This window comes from Rhinopithecus bieti, unplaced genomic scaffold, assembly GCF_001698545.2.
Source record: "Rhinopithecus bieti isolate Rb0 unplaced genomic scaffold, ASM169854v2 scaffold_53432, whole genome shotgun sequence".
Classification (NCBI taxonomy): Eukaryota; Metazoa; Chordata; class Mammalia; order Primates; family Cercopithecidae; genus Rhinopithecus; species Rhinopithecus bieti.
In genome coordinates, this window is record NW_016820698.1 from 305248 (window position 1) to 328170 (window position 22923).

Below are 22923 nucleotides of genomic sequence, written 5' to 3' on the forward strand. Positions count from 1 at the left end.
CACAAGTGTCAGAAAATGAGGTGGAGACTCTTTTCCAGATAAAGAAGAGCATAAGCAAATGGGGTAGAATATAGAAAATTTGATTCTCATTTTAAAAAACAAAGTGTTAAATAAATCCAAGAGATTCAAGTCCCATTACAAGGTTTCCAGAAATGAAAAAGCGAACGAAGAGGCTGAAATTCCTAAAACATTTTGCAAGCAGAAATTCCTGAAGCATTCTGCAATATAATATCCCACAGCTGATAAATACTAGTCTTCAGTTTGAGAGGACTGGGCAGATCAATGAGGGAAAAGATAACTGACTTCTAGACACAGCCATGTAAATTATCAAAGCACAGAGTATAAGAATATCCTCAAATCTTCCTAAAAAAAAAAATACCGGAAAGTCTGGCTGGGCGTGGTGGCTCACGCCTGTAATCCCAGCACTTCCGGAGGCCGAGGCAGTGGATCACCTGAGACCAGCCTGACCAATAAGGAGAAACCTGTCTCTACTAAAAATACAAAATTAGTCCGGCATAGTGGCGCATGCCTGTAATCCCAGCTACTAGGGAGGCTGACTGACACAGGAGAATCACTTGAACCCGGGAGTGGGAGGCCGTGGTGAGCCAAGATCGCGCCATTGTACTCCAGCCTGGGCAACAAGAGCAAAACTCCGTCTCAAGAAAAACAACAATTTAAAAAAAAAAACGCAAGCCACCTACAAATAAGGTGATTCTATAACTGATCAACAAACAAGGATACATATCAGAATAAAAGGAGGTACTATTAAAAAGTGTGATTTGGGGCCGCGTGCGGTGGCTCACGCCTGTAATCCCAGCACTTTGGGAGGCCGAGACGGGCGGATCACGAGATCAGGAGATCGAGACCATCCTGGCTAACACGGTGAAACCCCATCTCTACTAAAAATACAAAAAATTAGCCGGGTGCGGTGGCGGGCGCCTGTAGTCCCAGCTTGGGGAGGCTGAGGCAGGAAAATGGCGTGAACCCGGGAGGCGGAGCTTGCAGTGAGCCGAGATTGCGCCACTGCACTCCAGCCTAGGCGATACAGCGAGACTCCGTCTCAATAAATAAATAAATAAATAAATAAATAAATAAACTGTGTGATTTGGACCGGGTGCGGTGGCTCACGTCTGTAATCCCAGCACTTTGGAAGGCCAAGGCGGGCGGATCACAAGATCAGGAGATCGAGCCCATCCTAGCTAACACAGTGAAACCCCATCGCTACTAAAAATACCAAAAATTAGCTGCGTGTGGTGGCACCTGCCTGTACTCCCAGCTACTCAGGAGGCTGAGGCAGGGAAATTGCTTGAAGTTAGGAGGCGGAAGTTGCAGTGAGCCAAGATCAACGCCACTGCACTCCAGTCTGGGCGACAGAGCGAGACTCTGTCTCAAAAAAAAAAAAAAGGTGTGATCTAGGGGTGTTCCAGACAAATCAGGATATATGGTCACCCTTCCTGTAAGGCAGGAATTCTCAACCCCCGGGTCACAGACCTGACAGGAGGTAAGCAACAGCAGGTGAACAAGTATTACCACCAGAGTTCTGCCTCCTGTCAGAACAGCAGCTGCATCAGATTCTCACAGGAGCACGAACTGCGCATGCAAGGGTTCTAGGTTGTCCACTCCTTATGAGAATCTAATGCCTGATGATCTGAGGTAGAGCAGTTTCATCCCAAAACTATGCCCCACCCCTATGCCTCCTCGACCCCTGTCCGTGGAAAAACTGTCTTTCACAAAACTGGATCCCTGGTGCCAAAACGCTTGGAGACCGCTGTTATAAAGGAGTAAGAATCATACTGGCACCAGATGTCTCAGAAACACAGGAAGGCAGGCAACTATGAACAAGGCCTTAAAAGTTTTAAGGGAAAGTTTTAACTTAGAATTCTACTCTCAGCTAATTTCCCAATCAATTGCAAGTACAATAAAGAAATTTTCAGACTTGCAAGGACTTAAGAAAATTTATATTCCACAAATACACTTTACTAAGAAATTACTTTAAAAAGTCCTCAAGCATGTGCATATATTTCTTTAAGTTTTAAAACAATTTTTTTAGGCCAGAATGATCTGAAGTTTTGTTACCTAGCTTACAAGAGCTAATATAATGCTGATTCCAAAACCTGACATACCACACAGGACAATCTCTTTAATGAATATGAGGAAAAAAATCCTAAAATGTCAGCACATCTAATCCAGCTGAGTTAAAAGAATGATATACCATAACCAAGCATGGTTTGTTTACTGTGAGTGCAAAGATGCTTCACCATGAGAATTCTTCATTACTACCATTCTCTATATTTAACAGGCTAAGTAGGAGGGGAAAGGTGTGAGCAACACCTTATACTTTCTTAAGTATTTAAGAAAAGTGAGGCCAGGCGCAATGGCTCACACCTATAATCCCAGCACTATGGACAGGTGGACCACCTGAGGTCAGGAGTTCGTGACCAGCCTGGTCAACATGATGAAACCCCATCTCTACTAAAAATACAAAATTAGCTGGGTATGGTGGCGCATGCCTGTAATCCCAGCTACTTGGGAGGATGAGGCGGGAGAATTGCTTGAATCCGGGAAGTGGAGGTTGCAGTAAACCGAGATCACATCACTGCACTCCAGCCTGGGCGACAAGAGTGAAACTCCATCTCAGGGGTGGGGCGGGGAGTGAATATCAATTATTAACTTTTAAAAGAACACCTTACTCAGAAACAAAATTGCTTAAACTTCAAAACAGTATATTTATTAGAAATCAACATTAAACATCATACTGAAAAGCAACTTCCATCCAAGTAAGGGACAACAAGGCCAACTATGATCATAATTATTGTACATCAAGAAGGCTCTAACTCTATGCTGTCCAACGTGGTAACCACAAGTGCCACTGCGCACTCAGTGGCTAGTCCAAACTGAGATGTGATCTAAGTGTAAAATACACATGGGATTCCAAAGACCTAGTAGTAAAAAAAGAACGTAAAACAGTTAACTAATAAATTTTATATTGAATATGTACACTGAAATAAGATTTTGGATATATTACATTAAATAAAATGTATTAAAATCAATTGCCTACTAGAAGTGTAGAACTACATATATGGCTTATATTTATGGTTCTCAATGCATGCCTTCTGAACAGCACTGCACTTTAGCCAATGCAATGAAAAAACAAATCAACAGTTATGAATACTGAAAAAGATAGAGTCATTATTGTGTGCAGATTAAGTGCCTGTCTGACAAGAAAATCTGCAGGAATCATTTGAAAAATATCCAACCAGAGGCAGAATTGACAAAGATAATTGAATACCAAGTAAATAATAAAAATTGACAGTTTTTTAAAATATACTATTAATCAGTTAGAAATTGAAATGGAAATATAGTTACAATAGCAAAAGCAAGTTTGAAATACTTCATGTAATATAGCATTCATATTTACATATGGATGTCTGTGTGTGTAAAATGCTACTGATAGACACACACAAAAAAAACCCTGAATATATGAAAAGACAGACTTGTTCCTGGGTAGAAAAGATAAATGAAATTCTGCCAAAATTAACCCATAAACCAAATGCAATCCCAATTAAAATCCTACTAGGATTTTTCTTATGTGTTTGTTTTGTATGCTTATGTGATATATTAATTCTAACATTTATCTGGAAGAAGAAACTTTGAGAAACAGCATATTTAATGCACATTTGCCCTATTCTGTATCAAAACACTAATTGTTTTAATACAGAATTTTAAAACCAGAAATAGTCATGGGACTTACGTATATGGCAATAGTGATATTGCAGATCAGCAGGTAAAAAATTATTCAGTAAGTTGCACAGCATCAAAGAAAAATTTTAACCGAGGTAGCAGCTGAATTAAGTCCTGGAAAGATGAGAAGCAGACCCCTGAAGCAAACAACCAGCCTAGTAATACCTCTCTTCCATAGCTCCCATATTCCATAAATAGAAAAAAAAAAAAAAAAAAAAGGTTTATTATTGGTCTTTATTCTGATTCTGAAACAGTCTCCAGTGATGTCAACCCACAGTTCACATTGCCTGGCCTACGGCTGTTGGGGAGGGAAGCACTGGCTCTGTTTCACATATGTGATGCTGTTCTGTCCCCATCTCCAACCCCGCAGACTATGGCAAATGTGGCCATCCACAGGTATCCAGCAGACCTGTGACCAGTGAAGCCTGCATCAAAAACATGGATGTGTTGGTCCAATCATACTCTTCTGTTCAAAACTTGGAATGGGGTATGGAATTGGAGAGAGACAGAAGCAGCTAAGAAGACTGTCAAAGTAAACTCATCTTTCAAGATTCAGGATGAGTATAATTACCCACAGACAAAGCCGAATCAATCTCTCCAGGCTCTGATTCCTCCTTCACTCCTGCCTAACAGAGAGGCATGAATGAGCAGAGTGAGTAACCACAAGTAGCCTGAGATCGCTGGAACACATGAAATATATGGGGGGAGTTAGCAATGAAAATGTTATAGATAGGATGAGATCGGTTTTCAAGTAAAGCATTTAACCAATTTTTTTTTAATTTTTTTTAATTTTTTTGAGACAGAGTCTCACTCTGTCCCCCAGGCTGGAGTATAGTGGCACCATCTCGGCTCACTGCAATCTCCACCTCCTGGGTTCCAGCGATTCTCCTGCCTCAGCCTCCTGAGTAGCTGGGATTACAAGCACCCACCACCACGCCCGGCTAATTTTGGTATTTTTTGTGGAGACGGGGTTTCACTGTGTCGAACAGGATGGTCTCAAACTCCTGACCTCAGGTGATCCACCCGCCTTGGCCTCCCAAAGTGCTGAGATTACAGATGTGAGTCACCGTGCCCAGCCCTAAATGTGTGTTTTTTTTAAGAATGATTACTTGGGGTCAACACAGAAAATAAACCAAAAGGGATTCCAGGTATGTGGTTATTACCACAGCCCAAGTGATGAAGTGCAGAATTTAAGGCAGCAGACGCAGAAGAAACAGGACCAACTGCGGAGGCTTCTCTGAGGTAAAATTAGTAGGACGTGTCAGGCACGATGTATAGAGTAAGGGCTCTGAAAATTAAAGTCTACATTTTCAGAATGAAAGAATGGTGGCGTGTAATGAGGAGTACAAGAAGAACAGACACAAATATGAGCACATGAATATAGGACTGGATGTTAAGTTTGTGGGAAAGATCAGAAGAGAGATTCAGTATATTGTTAGAAACACAGGGCTGGGGCTCCAAACAGCTGAAGATGCAGACGTCACAGTCATCACTGATTCTATTCATAGAACACAGAATTCCTCAGAAACAGTATATTCAGTTATAGGATACAGGATTAAGGGCAGATGCCAGAAGAACCAACAAGAAAGGTAAAGGAACAGGAAACAGTGCCCTGGAAGCCAAAGACAAACACAAAGGTTGATGAGGGTGTTGTCAGGAGTGTCATCAAGGCAGGGAAGGCGACAAGCAGCAATGACATTAAAGTACAGCAAGTGGATGGCCTGGCCTGAAACAATCCATCACTTTCCTGCCTTCACAATCACACAAATTTTTTAAAATTACATTAGCATATATTACTTAACCAGTTAGTTATTCAAGTACATATTCATCAACAGAAAGTCTATTCTTCAGGAATTCTTGAGCTTCCATTAATAAGTATATACTGGTCATTTTGACATGAGATTGTTGGCCTTCCAAAATTTTTCTGGTACTATATTCAAATCTTTCAACTCAATTTAATAAATGCTTACTCAGTATCTCATGTCCATTACTGTGCTAGGTGGCAGAGATGCAGAGACTGATTCATTCATTCAACAAATGTTGAGTGTCTCCTATATGCTGGGCACTGGGTGTGTAGCAGTGAATAAAGCACAATATCTTTCTTTCTAGTGGAAGAATAAATTAAACCTACTCTCCCTGAAGGTGCTCAAAAGAAACACATTATGTTCTTGACTTATCTAAGAAAGACAGCAAATATAATTATTTCATAAAGCTATTTGAAATTAATAACAAGAAACAAAAACCGTAATCACCTATAGTTAACATGCCCGTACTCTGGCATCATACAATATAAATAAACTTTATTAACTTAAATACACATACATAGAGTCAGCTCCCAATTATCCACAGGTAAATTATCCATGCATCAAGGACAATTCCCAAATAGTGACTCACGATTCTGGGTAGTGTACCATCCAAATTTCTAGCATGTAATCTTCTAACACATGATGGAGTACAATATATAGGCATTACATATACCAGTTTTACACTATGTCCACCATTCTCCCCAGAAACATCAATGCAAAGAACAAAAACCGCTACATGCCTACAAAATCATTTCTGAACTAGGTATTTATAAAGCTATAAGTGTATATGCAGCAGTCACTGCAGTTAGTATCTAATAGAAACAACAAATGCCAATATAGATGTTTCTCACCAAAAAAGTACAGCTACGAAAGTGCGATGCTTTTCATTCTCAATACCAAAGTTCAGATTTACATAAACAGGCCCTGAGTATTCAACTGATCCTGCCTTCATAGAAATTTCCATCTGGGTTATCATCTGCTCCACTTCTTCATTACAAGGAAAATCACAAAACTAACTTTTAAAAGACACCCTCTAAACAATCTAACTACAAAACCATTTCTTAAGCTCAAAACTCCAAAACTACTCTTACCATAACCAGTCCTATTCCACACCAACTCTTTCACTACAATCCTTTGACTTCATCCAGAACTCCAATCCCCTTGATCTCTCCACCGTCTTTCTCAATCTATCAGGCCTCCCACTGCCTGCTCTCTATTGTTAACTGACTTATCCTATAACACACCCTTTCAGTTCCCCAAGCATCCCCATGTGTGTTCTTGTCGCACGCCTTCATGCTTGGTATGTCCCTGGGTCCCATCTCCAATCCCCTCCTAACTCAGAAAAACTATGCTCTACCCAGAAGTAAAGGAATATAGATTTTGACTGAACTCTCTCCATCTATTTTTACCTCCATCCTTTTTCTCCCCTCTTCCATCAAGGCTGGGTTTGATGTCCTTCCTCTGAGCTTCCAAGACACGTCAGGCATACCATTAACATAACTTATTACAATTGTATTTTATCTAACTTTGCTTTTCTGTCTTCCCACAATGGACTGTGAGCTTCTTGAGGCAAGGACTTTTTATTTCTCTGCTTTCCTAGAATCTAGCAGAGTATGTGATACATAGTGGGTATGAATAAATGTATACTTTTATAAATACTCTTATAGTCTATAATTTAAATAGGCAGAAAGAAAATATTTTAAATTCATAAAGTAGGGCCAGGTATGGTGGCTCATGCCTGTAATCCCAACAGTTTGGGTGGCCGAGGCAGGAGGAATGTCTGAGTCCAGGCATTCAAGACTAGACTGGACAAAATAGATCTAGTGTCTACAAAAAAGAAATGTTTTTAATTGGCCGGTCATGGTGGCACATGCCTGCAGTCCCAGCTATTTGGGAGGCTGAGATGGGAGGATCACTTGAGCTGGGGAAGTGGAGGCTGCAGTGAGCCACAATGGTGCCATGGCACTTCAGCCTAAGACTGAGATGCTGCCTCAAAAACAAACAAAAACAAAACAAAACAAAAACCATAAAGCAACAATTAGCTCTTGCTCAAACACCTGTTGAGAAAAGCTATCCCACATGAGGGTAGGGAATAGGTACCAGAATCAGAGCTGCTCCTATGATTTACAAATCACACACTATTGCTCCTTCCCCTGCTTATTAATCCCAACACTTTTATACTGGTGAAACAGTCCAAACTCTAGCTTAAATGTCACCTCTTTTATGAAGTCTTCTAATATCTGCTTGCAGTCCTCTAAGAACCCAAAACACTTTGAATATACCTCTACATTAGCACTTTTAACTATGGATTATATGTTTACTGTTTTACTTTCTACTTCAACAAGGTAAACACTCTAATGATGCATCTTTGAAATATGAATCCCAAGAAACCTACAAGGTATTACCTAGCATATGTTCAATGAATTTTGGCTGATTTTATGAATAAAATTTTAAAACAGGGGAAAACAAAAAGAAACATCACCAAAAAAACCCAGCAATAAGCTAAGGAATTATGTCTGTGCTTGTGACACTGAACTGGACAACCCAAAAGAGGAGGGAGGCAGGGGCAGAAACTCTAGTCAATATCAGCTCATTCAACAACCGGTCAAGCGGTAATCACTAAGGCCATCTATGTTCACAGATGCAATCATTTCTACGCTATAACATAATGTAATTAAAGAGGAAAGAAGCCTCACCAATAAGTCATCTTCCATAGGCACTTCTTTCTAAAACTGCCATATGAAAGTTAATACCAATAAGGTCAAATGTACAGAAATTATTCCTATCATTTTCTAGGAACCAAAAGGAATACAGAATGGGATATAAATCAATCAGTGAAAAGCCAGACCAATGAATTTGTTTAATTTCATTGAATAAAAATCAAGATTTCAACTGGCACTATACAGATCAACTCATTATTATCCTAATCTGAATCATGAGGAATAGACACGAGGTTCCTCCCTCCAACCCACCATTCCAAAGGTTTTACTCAAAACAAAACCCCATTCCTTCCGTCCCCAACCTTCTTGATTTTAACAGTGATAAAATCAGTGATAAGGTTTTATCAGTGATAAAAACTTTGAGACACTGTATTATATGAGCTAATCCTCAGAGAGTTGGAAGGAGAAATTTTTAAAGTAACAACAACAACAGGTACATTTACTGAGCATTTAATAAGTGCCAGACACTGTTCTGATCACTTAGCATATATTATCTTTAACATTAGCAGGTTATACATAACACAAAAAAAGTAAATCAAAAGCTAAATTTTTACAATTATTCCTAACTTTACCTCTCCAAATTTTCACGTGAGTGAAAATTTTTAATTCTTCAGTTCATTTTTTACTTTTATATCCTTTTTTTTTTTTTTTGGTAGAGACGGGTTATTGCTATGTTGCCCAGGCTGTCTCAAACTCCTGGCCTCAAGCGATCCTCCCATCTCTGCCTCCTGAGTATTGGGATTACAGTAGTGAGCCAATGTAATTTAAAAACTGTAAATCCATAAATTTTCTATTCTTTCTCCAAATCCTTCAGTGGGATATATCCAATAAGCAAAATTATTGCTTTTTATTTAAATCAGGTCTATATTAGGACCGGTTTAACTAAAATAAATATTCGGTTGCTAATTTTTTTTTTCCAGACAGGGTCTCTCTAGCTCTGTCGCAGATTGGAGTGCAGTGGCTTGATCACAGTTCACTGCAGCCTTGAACTCCCAGGCTCAAATAATCCTCCCAAGCAGTTGGAACCACAGGCACACACCACCCCACTCAGTTAATATTTTTTATTATTTTTATAGAGACCAGGTCTCCCTATATTGCCCAGGCTGGTCTCAAACTCCTGGGTGCAAGTGATCCTTCCTCCTCAGCCTCCCGAAGTGCTGGGATTACAGACACTAGCCACTGCGCCCAGCCAAGATTTTTTTTTTAATTATACAAAATATTATTTGTATGAAACAACATCTTTCTTCTGGTTTTCAATATATAAATGCAAGTACAAGGCCGGGCGCGGTTGCTCACGCTTGTAATCCCAGCACCTTGGGAGGCTGAGGCAGACGGATCACCTGAGGTCAGGAGTTCAAGACCAGTCTGGCCAACATAGTGAAACATGGTTTCTACTAAAAATACTAAAAAACTGAGCCGGGTGTGGTGGTGTGCGCCTGTAATCCCAGCTACTTGGGAGGCTGAGGCATGATAATCACTTGAACCTGGGAGGTGGAGATTGCAGTGAGCCAAGATCACAAATCTGCAGCCCAGCCTGGGTGATAGTGTGAGACTCTGTCTCAAAAAAAAATAAAAAATAAAAAATAAATCCGAGTACAGGTGCGATGCAAAGACACATTCAAACTAAAGGGCACAGATATAAGTACAACCTCTCTGTAATTTTTATTAAGAGCCTTTAAATTTTCATATCTTTTGACCAAACAATTCCACTTCTGTGAATATTTAATGAAGAAAAACAAATTTACTTGAGAATTTCCGTTTGCTATTTATAATAGGGGGTAATGAAAATATGCAAATCTAATAATTGGGAAAGGGTAAAGTACCTTACGTTCATATAGTAGACTATTACGCAACCACTAAAAATATTTTCAAAACCATTCAATAACATGGGAATTGCTCATGATATGATAAATGAGAAGAAGTAGGTTAAATATTAAATACACACAATACATTTCCACTTTTGTTAACATACACACAAACAGATATCAGGACTGAAAACACCTCAGCACTGGCTACATCTAGAATGTACAATTTATGCTTTTATGTATTTTCCAAATTTTCTCATCAAACACACATTATTAGAAGAAAAACTTAAAGCAAATATATAAATTCATTATAATTTCTACAAATTTATATAGCAACAGTATTGACATGCCTGAAACACTAGGTCAATTTATGATCTTTTAAACAAGAAATTGAATGGTAAACTTAGAGAAGACACTAAAAATATTTCTGTTCAAAACATACAACTCTATGGAATTATGAAATAATATCCAATCTAGCTGAAAAGTTTCCCATTGGCCTTAATAGATGAACACCATTAAAATCGACAGAAAATATGATCAGGCATATTGTTTTATTCATAGATGTTTTAATACTGCTGAAGATAATTTTGGTAAATTGTAACATTCCTAATCATAAAATTCAAATCATAAAAAGTTAACTTTCCGAATTCTGTAATAATAAAATTTAAACTTTTTGTAGTAGCTGAGGACCAAAGAAGCAAACTGACTAGATACAGATACTGCTTACTAGTTGGCACAGTCAAGCCTCCAAGTTTCCTAATCTTCCCAGTCTCCTCTCAACGGACGGCTTGGTAAGCGACGGCTTTATTTTTATTCCTGTCTCATGCGTGCTGTGGCCCATTTATTTTTGCATCCAGTTTCAACCCAGAGGACCTCTGCACAAACTCCTGCCCCTCTGGCCTTCTTGTGGATTTTTCCCAAAGCCAAGTCAGCATCCCACCCCACCCCACCCCACTGCTTCAAGCCTCTGCCTAGAAAGCGGCCCAGTCGCCCCACCACCACACCACCCCACCGCCCCACCACCATCCCCCTTCTCCTAGATCAGCTGGATGCCACTTCCTCAGAAAAGCCTTTCAAGACAGCCGACTCCTGTTCCCCACCCTTGGCACCCTACAACTTTGCCTTCACAGGACCTATTGCAGCTGTAATTAAATAATTACTTGTGGAACTGCTTAATGTTCATCTTCCCACTTTATGCACCAGGGAAGGCCCATATTTGTCTTATTCATCACTCTATCCTTGGTGTCCACTAGCAAAGTACCCGGTGGGAGCATCCATCACACAGATGGACGAACAGATGGACGGATGACAGATGTTAAGAATAATAATTTATTTAAATTTTCCTAAGATACTTTTATTTTCTTTCTATAAAAAATATGTAATTGTCGGCCGGGCGCACCTGTAATCGCAGCAGTTTGGAAGGCCAAGGCAGGTGGATCACCTCAAGTCAGGAGTTCAAGACCAGCCTGGCCAACATGGTGAAAGCCCATCTCTACTAAAAATACAAAAAATTAGCCGGACGTGGTGGTGGGTGCCTGTAATCCTAGTTACTTGGGAGGCTGAGGCAGGTGAATCACTTGAACCCAGGAGGCGGAGGCTGCAGCAAGCCAAGATTGTGCCACTGCACTCCAGCCCGAGCAACAAGAGTGAAATTCCATTTCAAAAAAAAAGTAATTGTCTTAGTACTATTATCTATTTTATAACCTTAGGCATACCTGTATTCTAAATTGCGAACTTTTCCCTGTTGAGCATTTGCCCTACTTCAGTTTTTCCTTAGAATTATACACCTTTTTTATGGTGACTATTATGTTCCCAAAAACAAGGGAGTCGGGGGTGCGGGGGGAATGCCACAAGAGCAGCAATGCCACAGATAAAGCAGAAAAGCAAAAAATAGGCCGGGCGCGGTGGCTCAAGCCTGTAATCCCAGCACTTTGGGAGGCCGAGACGGGCGGATCACGAGGTCAGGAGATCGAGACCATCCTGGCTAACACGGTGAAACCCCGTCTCTACTAAAACTACAAAAAACTAGCCGGGCGACGTGGCGGCGCCTGTAGTGCCAGCTACCCGGGAGGCTGAGACAGGAGAATGGCGTGAACCCGGGAGGCGGAGCTTGCAGTGAGCTGAGATCCGGCCACAGCACTCCAGCCTGGGTGACAGAGCGAGACTCCGTCTCAAAAAAAAAAAAAAGAAAAAGCAAAAAATAAATAAATAAATAACATTCACATCTGTGGTCCCAAAGGAACAAGATTCCTATCATTAGAAAACTAATTCAAGCCTTAAAAATGAACAGAATGAGAATAGGCTGTTAGTAACCCCACAACCCCTCACCCACTAGACCTGCTCTCCCACCCCATCTTGGCCACCAACTCCCTTGTGGCTTCTCTTGCCCACTGAAAACCTAGCCCCAGGAACCAATGTTTCTGTGACAACCATGTCCTTCCTAGAGCACTCCCGAGCACTCACTATCCCAGAGCTCTAAAACACAACAGCTCCCTGCAGATTCACTGCATTTTCTTCACTTCTACCCACGAGGCTGCCAGCTGGAGAGTTACACAGCCAGGACCAGTGCCACATGTCTGTGAGACCCAGCCTTAGCTGAGGCCTCCATAGACAATGCCTACTGAGAAGCACTCTCTTCCCTAGTGAGAACCACTTTACGTATCTTTCATTGACTTCTCACTTTGTTCTATAAACATCTAAGTCCAGAACTTTGTTCACTCTCTGCCACTCCCTGATCTCACCATTGTCTACCCAGATGACCCCTCATCTGGCTTCTTTTGAGTAGATCCCAGCTTTCCCACTTCGCATTTTTAAAAATAAAATTTTTTTAACTGAATTCTCCTTTCCACATCTTCCACCATCACTCTGCTTTTCACCTTTCCCACCTCAAATGGAAAGCTGAACCTTCCCATTTCTAGAACCTACTCAAAAGCATTTGGTAAAATTCCCTTCACTTTGTCCTGCAAAGATCCAGTCGGTTGCCAAGTCCTAATGGTTCTGCTTCCTCTGTCATCCCCGACCTCCCGCCCTTTCTCATGCTTTTCTTTGTCAGTTCAGGTCCTTACTCCTGTCACCCGGCAGAATTCAACTGTATCCCTAGTTACTCCTCTGTCTCTAGTCCCCTCTCCCCCTCCTCCATCAATGCATCCTTCATCCACGTTGCCAGCGTGACACTGCCACTCCCTTATAACCTGTATTTCACATCGATCCTCTCTTCAAGAATCTCAATTCCCTCCTCATTGTCTAAAAGGGGGGAAAAAAAGAAGGAATTAAAAAAAAATTCCAAACTCGTCTGCCAAGTACTTAAGGCTCTCCACAACTTGAAGTCAGCTTACTTTTCAACTCTCACCTTCCAACTCTCTACTTCACACACTACATACAAATCAATTCCAACCACCTCTCTGCCTCCTTTACCTGTCTTCTCTGCCTTTGCTCACTTTGCCGTTAGCTCTACCTGGAATATCCTTTATTCTTCTGCATACATCCAAAGTCTAGTTGTCTCTTAGCATCTATATTGATAAGGCATTCTCTGATACCCAAACCTCCACTGGCCCTAACCCCAGCCTGAACTTCTCTACTCGTCCGCTGACCCCTTAGGGCACTCTCTTACGGCACTCATTTTCTTCTGTAATTATTTGCTAACCAATTGTACATCTCAATATAGAATGCTTGTAAGCTCCTAACATCAGAGAAACAGTTCTGCCTCATCTTTCACTCCATCTATTTACTGCCCACTGCCTCTGAGATGGTTTCCATGAGAATCCTGTTTATTGAGATGTCAAAAGAGGAAGAGACTCATGCAAATACCCCAGTGAATTCCAGATAGTAAACACATCAATGAATACATGGGGAAATGCACAAAGCTAACTGATAAAGTAAAAGACACCTAAAAAATAAATATGGCATGGGTAACAAAAATCCTGAGTCAAGTAAAAGAGGGGGAAAAGGAGGTAAAAAAGAACAATGATGAAGAAGCAGATCCCTCTCCATCCTCCAAAAGCAAGAAAGGATTACAGAACAACAACAACAAAAAAAAAAAAACACCATAAGTCCAGTCAGACTAAATGGCACAGACAATGCCACACCACCAGTCTCAACGGCAGGGTTACAAACAACTCAGGCCAGACCTTCAAAGCTCTTCCTGCAACAACTCACTCTCTTTATTTGCTAGCTGCTAGTTCTCCCTTCCTATTCCTAGAAGCTTTAATTCATTCAACAACTACTTTCTGAGTTTAATCAATAAATAAAGAGGTTATGCTAGGTCTTAATTGTTTTTGTCCTCCAAGTCAGTGTTCCTTTCTTCCCCACGGGATGTGATTTATCCTCACAGCTTCCTGAGTCCTCCTAAGCAGCTGATGGCTCAGTTTTATCTGCCAGTCTTCCAAACTCCATCGCCCCCTGGACATCCAATGTGAATACCTTCCTCACAAATCTTTCTTCAACTCTAACATTAGTCTCATTTTGCTCAGCTGACCATTCCCTCGCTACTTTGGCAAAACATGAGCTCCCTGTCCTCTATACTGCTCATTTAACATTTACAACATCTCCTCCGTAACTTCGTATGGCCTAAAATCTCTTGTCCTTACAGAATTAGTATTTCCTAGTCCCCTTTAAACGTGTATCTTTATTAATATAATGGGTTCACTCACACACTGGATTCAGAATGTCTTGTTGCCATTTATCAAAAAACTACTTGTGAAGGGCAGAGAAGGGACAAAGAGGAAGAAAGAATATACATAGGGAAAACAGGAAAAAAGGAAATTACAAGACAAGACAGGTGAGCCAGAGAGATGAAGAAAGCAACTAACATAAGTCATGATAACTTTGTGAGGTAAGAATTGAAATATTTATGTTACAGAAATTGAAAATGGAAGGCGAAGAAAGGTTAAGTCACTCGCTCAAATTTACCTATCACACTTTACATACACGAACGGCAATGGTTCCTTGGACGGCAATGGTTCCTTGGTTCCTTCTCCATCAACACAAGGTTGATGATATAGGATAATATACATAGAAACACCATCAAATCATTATCAGGATCATATTACAAAAGGTATTTAAAACTAACAAGTAGACCCTTGGTAATTATCTGAGAATTTCACCACGTCAACCCACTTTCTTTTTTTTTTTTTTTTTTTGAGACTGAGTCTCGCTCTGTCGCCCAGGCTGGAGTGCAGTGGTGCGATCTCGGCTCACCGCAAACTCCGCCTCCTGACTTTCAATGTGCTTTATACATATTTCAAAAAAAATGAAACAGGATGAATCTTAATTTTTTTTTTTTTTTTTTTTTGAGAGAGAGTCTCCCTCTGTTGCCCAGGCTGGAGTGTAATGGTGTGATCTCCGCTCACTGCAACATCCACTTCCCATGTTCAAGCAATTCTCCTGCCTCAGCCTCCCAAGTAGCTGGGATTACAGGCACCCACCACCACACCCAGCTAATCTGCACTTTTAGTAGAGATGGGATTTCGCCACATTGGCCAGGCTGGACTCAAACTCCTGTCCTCAGGTGATCCGCCCGCCTCAGCCTCCCAAAATGTGGGGTTAAAGGTCACCATGCCCAGCCAAATCCTAAATTATTGATGTTAAAATGTAACAAATTCTAGTTAACGTCCCTCAACTTACAATTTGCCACAGTTTACAATATCTCTTCCCAATCTCCACTAGCAAACAGTTATAATACATCAGACATTTCCTTGAATCACAGATGTATGGGTTAAAATGCTGCTTCAAAAAAGAAGGCAACACCACAAACTGAGTAGACTTAGAAAGAAAATACTGCATACTCTAACAGGAAATAAAACTAATAAAAATAGTATGTATTGAGTAATGACTATGCCAAACACTCACCTCATTTGAATCTCACAACAATCTATGGGTAGATTTCTATTATTATCTCCATTTTACAGATGAAGAAATTGACACAGAAATTAAATACGCTGCCCAAAGACACATAGCTAAAAAGTAGAGCCAGGATTCAAATCCAAGCAATCTTAACTCTGAGCCCATGTTCCTACCCACCAAACTGCAATGAAAAAAGTACACTACATTTAGAGGAAAATATTTAAAGGAAACAAACACTAAAACACAGAATTAGCTAAATCAAATGTACATTAACACAGAAACATTTCCCAAGAGAAAGGGTACACGTGAATTATCCCTACAGTCATGCAGAGAATTAGAAGTAAAATAATATGTATCTGTAAAATATGTACTAAGATATTTCTCTATTTTAAGATATTTTATTAAGAAAAAAAAAAAGCAAAGAAAGTTAACTAAAATAAAGGTTACCAAAAAGAGCCTTAGAGGAAAAGTGCCCATTATAGTTTTGTACTTTAAGTATAATGGACAAAGAATGGTACCTTAGGTCAAATAATGAAAAGATCAGAGGAAGGCCGAGACAAAAATGTAAAGAATAAAGAAAAAGGAGCACAGGTTAACTACAGTGTCAAAAATTAAAATAGACAAAGACTTGCATTCAATAATACTTACGGTAACAATGTTTGTAATAACAACAACAACAACAACAAAATGGAAACAGCCTAAAAGTCTATCAACAGAGCAAAGGTGAAATAAATATGGTATAGACCTAAAATGTACTAACTTGTCACAGCAGAAATAAATGACATAAATCTACATGAACCCACACTGATGAAATGAGTTGAAACTCAATTCATGAAACCACACTGATAAGTGATTTTGAGTGGGGGTAAAATAAACAGTATGCTGAACAAGAATATATGCAGTACCATCTATATAAAGTTTAAGAATACACAAAACAATACTATACACTGTCTAAGGAAACACACATGTGTAATAAAGCTGTAGAGAAATACACAGGAATAATAAACACCAAATTCAGAGCAGTGGTTAACTGTAAGATCTGAGGGAAAGGCATGGGTTTAAGTGGATTAAATTTTATGAATTATTTTTCAAACATACAGAAAGTGTGTCTATATTTTAGTTAAAAGACAGGAAAAGAAAATGGAACTAGCAGACTATGGGATCCCAAATTCCTTTATATACCAATCTAAAAAATCAATAACAATTCCTGTGAAGGAAGGTTAAAGGGGAAAGCATCCTGAGGAATTATGTCCAAAAAGAAAATTCTAGGCATGGTGGTTCACATCTGTAATCCCAGCACTTTGGGAGGCTGAGATGGGCAGATCACGAGGTCAGGAGTTCGAGACCAGCCTGGCCAACATGGTGAAATCTCATCTCTACTAAAAATACAAAAATTAGCCAAACACGGTGGCGGGCACCTGTAATTCCAGCTACTAGGGAGGCTGAGGCAGGAGAATTGCTTGAACTCAGGAGGCGGAGGTTGCAGTGAGCAGAGATCACACCACTGCACTCCAGCACAGGCGACAGAGTAAGACTCTGTCTCAAAAAAAGAAAAAGAAAAAGAAAATTCTAGTTAAATTCTATCAATTTCCTTATGATTTCCCGGGGGGATGGGGGTTGCAGGGACAGTTTTATTTGGGGCAGCAACTTTGTGTAATTAAACCAGACATAAAACTGCCCCTAAATGTCATCACAGCTCTTTTCCCTACACAATCACGATTTCAGAGGTTAATATGAACTTCAAGTGAACTGTCACTGCAGGGAGGAGATGCAGCGTCCAGGTTAAGAACATGGACTCTGGAACCAAACTGCCTGGGATGAAATTCAGCACACAATCAACCAAGTCACTTAAATTGCTCTGTGCTTCAGTTTCCTCATCCATAAAAATTAGAATGATAAAAAGAACCTATTTTCCGGAGGGCGCGGTGGCTCAAAAACCAATCTCAGCACTTTGAGAGGCTGACGCAGGCGGATCACGAGGTCAGGAGATCGCGACCATCCTGGCTAACACAGTGAAACTCCCGTCTCTACTAAAAATACAAAAAATTAGCCGGGCGTGGTGGCGGGCGCCTGTAGTCCCACCTACTCGGGAGGCTGAGGCAGGAGAATGGTGTGAACCTGGGAGGCGGAGCCTGCAGTGAGCAGAGATAGCACCACTGCACTCCAGCCTGGGTGACAGAGAGAGACTCTGTCTCAAAAAAAAAAGAACCTATTTTGCAAGGCTGAGATAAAAATTAGAACAGCATTTGGCCATGGTATCCTATAAAGATGTCAGCTATTATCCTTATTCCAAAGACTGTTCATTCAGAAAAACAAAAACTAGGCTTTGTATCCAAATAATATAATTAAGTTCAATTACTTTCTGCATCAAATAGGGGACAGAAAAGTTGACCATGACAGGACAGTGGAAAATGTGCAGCTTTTCATGGCTTGAGCAATCAACGTTAGGATAGTAAGATAAGCATTTTTTAATTTTTCTAACAATATTCTTTGGTAGTGTTCTAACATCTCCAATGCGTACACATCTGTGTACATACACATACACACACACACAGAGGATCCAAAATCAAGGTAAAACATTCTATTTCTTGGCTCCCTGTTGACCTGAAAAAACTCCAGTTCATCTTGGAAAACCTAGTTCAGCTATCATCTCCACTGAGAAGTTTCCCCTTTTCCTTCCCTACTCTGTGCCCGCTCTGCACTTTTTCTCTATTTCCTAACAGCTTCCACTGCTGCACTGATTATACTATCCTGTAATATATTTGCTCATATGTCTTCTTCTGTTGCACCATGCTGTAATTTGTTCATACACCTCCTTTCTGTGGTGAACTGTGAGCTCCTTAAGAGCAGGAACTCGCTCAATCATTTCCAAATTCCGAGTACCTTGCAAAACAGACACTAAATAAATACATGAATGAATGAATCCTTAATAACAAATACCTTCACAAACAAGCAGAAACCTGTATTTGGAGGTGACTTATCCAAAAAGTTGGTTATTTAAGTATCTTCAATTCTAAACAAAAATTAGCAGATCAATTGAAACTACCGAATCATCCAATTCTTTATCCTTCAAAATGGGAAACATCAAAATATGTAAGTAAACATATTCCAAAATAACAGAAGCTAAACTTTAAACAAAAGAATTAAGGCACCTATGATGTCAGGAAAACAAAAACAGTCCGAAAGCTTTTTTCTAATGAAACCAAAAATAAACATGTAAGGAAGGCATCACAGGACTTACCATTTAGAGTGACCCCTTTTACAGAAAATAAATAAATTACGATCAAAAGTCAGATGAAAATATATACTCTATTGAGGTGGATGAAATTAAGACTGAGCCACATTTTAAATCAATCACACAATGCTCTTGTGGCAAAGTTTTCTAAAAGACTATCTCATGAGTCAACTAAAATTGGGCTAATTTTTAGAAATTTAACAGTTCTTGACAATTTTTTGGCATTTGCTTAGGACTCCGTAAGTTGCAGGCCTGTTTTCTGCCACTGTGGGAGAGGTGTCCCTCCTCCCAGCGAAGACACGGGCCTTAGTTGTGCTTTGGGTTCCATCCCAGCCCCATCCTTTTAGGAATTCTGCACAAACCCTTTTCTAGCCTATATTCAACCACTCCCTCTCCACAGAGCCTTCCCATCAGCATTCAAACATGCTGAAATCAAACCTATTGGAAACAGTTTCCTATACTTACTGTCTCCGTTTTCCTCACCTCCCACTGCTCCCCATTCCACCCCTACCTGCAGATCAGCATCTCTTTCAAAGATGACCTTCACCTTGCTAAATCCAATGGATGGTTCTCAATTCTTCTCTCATAGGAGCATTCCACAGTACTGACTCATCACCCTGCAGGGACATCTGTTTCTGGCTGTCCTCTGACCTTCCCGGCCACTCTTGTCTCCTTGGCAAGCGCAACCTCCTCTGCCCAGCTCCATCCCAGGCCTCCTTCTCTTCTGTATAGCCTCCCCATAGGCAATCTCACCCATGCCCATGGTTTGAGCTCTTGCCTCCACACGGAGGGCTTCAAAATAGTAAATGGCCACCCCAATTCTGAGCACTAAACCAGTACGTCAATAAAGGCCTCAAAGGCAGCTCCAACTGAACACTTTCAAAACTAAAGTCACGCTCTTCCCATATCCAGAACCCAGTTCTCTACCAGTAAGCCCCAGCTCAGTGAATAGCACACATACCCCTTCAGTTGCACAGGTCTGAAACCTAGTAATCACTTAACATCTCTTTCTTCCACTCCATCTACTATTTATCACCATATCCTGACAATTTTATATCTCCATTTTCTCAGTATTTCTGTTTACCATATATGACTCTTAAGAGGATCAAATGAGCCAACATATGCTAGTACTTTGAAAAATTAAAAAAAAAAACATTTAGTATTAGTATTCATTAACTGAAATCTCTTCGAAAGCAGGAACTTTGGCAAGTTCATCTGTTTTATTTATTCCACATGGTACCCCTAGGACGGTGTTTTGCATGCAGATGGCTCTTAAGTAAATATATTGCAATGTATTATTTGTATTGGCTTCATACATGTTCAACTGAGGCATTTATGTATTTTTAACAATCTGTATTTCCCAATCCAGCCATCAAAAAATGATCTCGTAAGAGGTAAGACTTTTAAGTTAAATGACCCTGTGAAGCGTATGCTACAACGGATACTCTTCATTAATTATGATGCTCCTTAATTTAAAAGTCTATCATCCTTGGCCTAGCTTTCCTAAAAAAATCTAAATCCCATATTCAAGCCCAAATCTCACATAAAAGAGTCTTACTCCCTCTTAACAATTCATCTTGAGTGGTAGAAAGTATTAGAGGACTATTTAAGCTTTAAGTACCCTGAAGGCAGACAGAATGACAACTTGTAAAGTTGCCTATTCCATTTTTGTATCTTGCAACATGAGCTGGGATGACATTCAGAGTACGAAAGACATTGTGAAATGAAAAGAATTATTGTTGCTCACAACTTCCCAAACTCTTGCATTATGTACATAATTGCGGGCTCAGATTTCAAGACTGTCCTCTGGCAAAATCTCACCACATCAATTCAAAAACAGCTCCCTAGACTAGATTTCCATCTACATCACAATCTTGCTCACAATCCTCATTCACACAATACCTTTCCTTCATCGTACCTATCAAACTTGCAATCACTTATTCCTTTGTATGACCATTTGCTTCTCGTCTATTTTTCCCTCTAGTCACTGCTGTCTTCCCAGCACCTAATAACGTGCCTGACATATCACAAAAATTAAATGGCTCTAGGTGAGGCAATTAATCGAATGAGGAATTAAACAGTCACTTAACTGGAACCAACCAGCAGGGAAGCAAATAAGCAAATGAAACAAAGCTTGAGGCTTTAAGATCTGACCCTCACCCCAAACCAGACAGAGGATGATTTTCCCCTCATAAGTTGTGCGTCCTTCATGTCTCCCATTCTTTCTTTCTTCCTTCAAGGAGAACATTTTAGACCCTCAGAATATTTAAGTTTTAAGTCACTGAGTCTAAAGCCTTACAAATTCAGTAACTGAGATCCAAAGATACGACGTGACTTGTCACCTCGACCCTTAGGTCCAATGGTCCACTCTGCCCCTATACCCAATGTCATCCTACAAAACCAATACTTTTTATACAAACGAGAAATCAGGAAAAGTCTAGAGAGAAAACGCACGCGAGAATTACAAGAGAAGGCTTACTCATCCCCAAGTGTGAGGAACTGCACCGAAAAATGCCAGAAAACAAAATAAAGTCTGTGCAAAAGATTCCCATGTCACACCACCTCTCCCCTATAAGTACTCTTCTAATACACTTTCAAGAGCAACTCAACAGCACCCTCAACTCTCAGAACTAATTTGGGGAAAAACAAAATAGATTGATGATCATGAAAGAAGGTATCATCAAACTACAACTCTCCTGGCCACCCAGACTAAAATCCACTGTGGAAACTATTCAGCCAGCCACCAAGGAGAGGCAGCAAAATGTAGTGGTTAGATTTAAGAGCTCTGGATTTACATAGGCCTGTCTGAATCCCAGCTTCTTACTAGCTGAGATCTGAGGCAAGTTAATACGTCCAATCTGCAGTTTCTCCCGCTGTAAAATGGGAATAACCCCCACCCCAGAGGACTGTTAACCGTGTAAAGACACTGTACATAAAGCTCTCCGAACAGTGCGTAGCATGTAATAAAAGCTCAATAAATGTCGGCTGTCATTCTTTTCAGCTATAATTTCGTTCACAAAGCCTATTGCCTTTCTAGCTTCCATATAATTTTAAAGACATTCCTCCAGCCTTTTCATTTTCGAGGAGCCTTTTACATAACAGCTTACAGCACACTTTCTAATATCAGACTTCCTGGGCAAACCATTTGAAAACCTGTGCCTCGGGCTCCTCCTCTGTGAAACGAGCCTGATAACGCCTACCCCGCAGGATTGCTGGTAGTAAGCAGTCCCCGAGTTACACAACCTATCACCAGTGTGTGATTAAAACGCACTTGGGGAAAACTAAACCTGCAACTCTCAACCCCAAACATCAGTTTTAATCCCAGTCCCACCACCACGACAGTGTCCAGAACCAATCATCAAGGTCGACCCACCTCACGCACCCGATTTCTTCTCACCCCACGCAGCAACAGCCCCTCCCGCCCTGCCAAGCAAGGGTTTTCCGAAATCGCAGGGCTGAGTCTCCTCCCACGGACACCTCACTGCTGGGGCCGCGGCAGAGCCCCCCTAATTCAAGGCACTGGCCTCCCCACCCCGCCCCACAGCGCCGGGAGGCACGCAGTGCATCCTCCCTGCCTGGTCAGCGCCGCCCCACGCCGTTCGCTCTGCAGCTCCTGGCTCGCGTGGGCTCAGGGCCGAGGCCCCACGTCAGCCGCTTCCTGGACCCCAGCGGGCCGCCTCCCACCCTGCGCGCCACTGCTCCCGGCGCCGCGGGCTGCCTGCGCGCACACCCAGCGGCCAGGTGCGGCGCCGACGTCGGGGTCCCGGGCCCCGAGG

At 40.9% G+C, this 22923-nt stretch overlaps 1 protein-coding gene across 1 annotated transcript in view; it reads right to left on the reverse strand.

The window, feature by feature from the left end:
* ACSL3 (acyl-CoA synthetase long chain family member 3) overlaps positions 1–22923 on the reverse strand; it is an 81404-nt gene that overhangs the window by 57762 nt on the left and 719 nt on the right.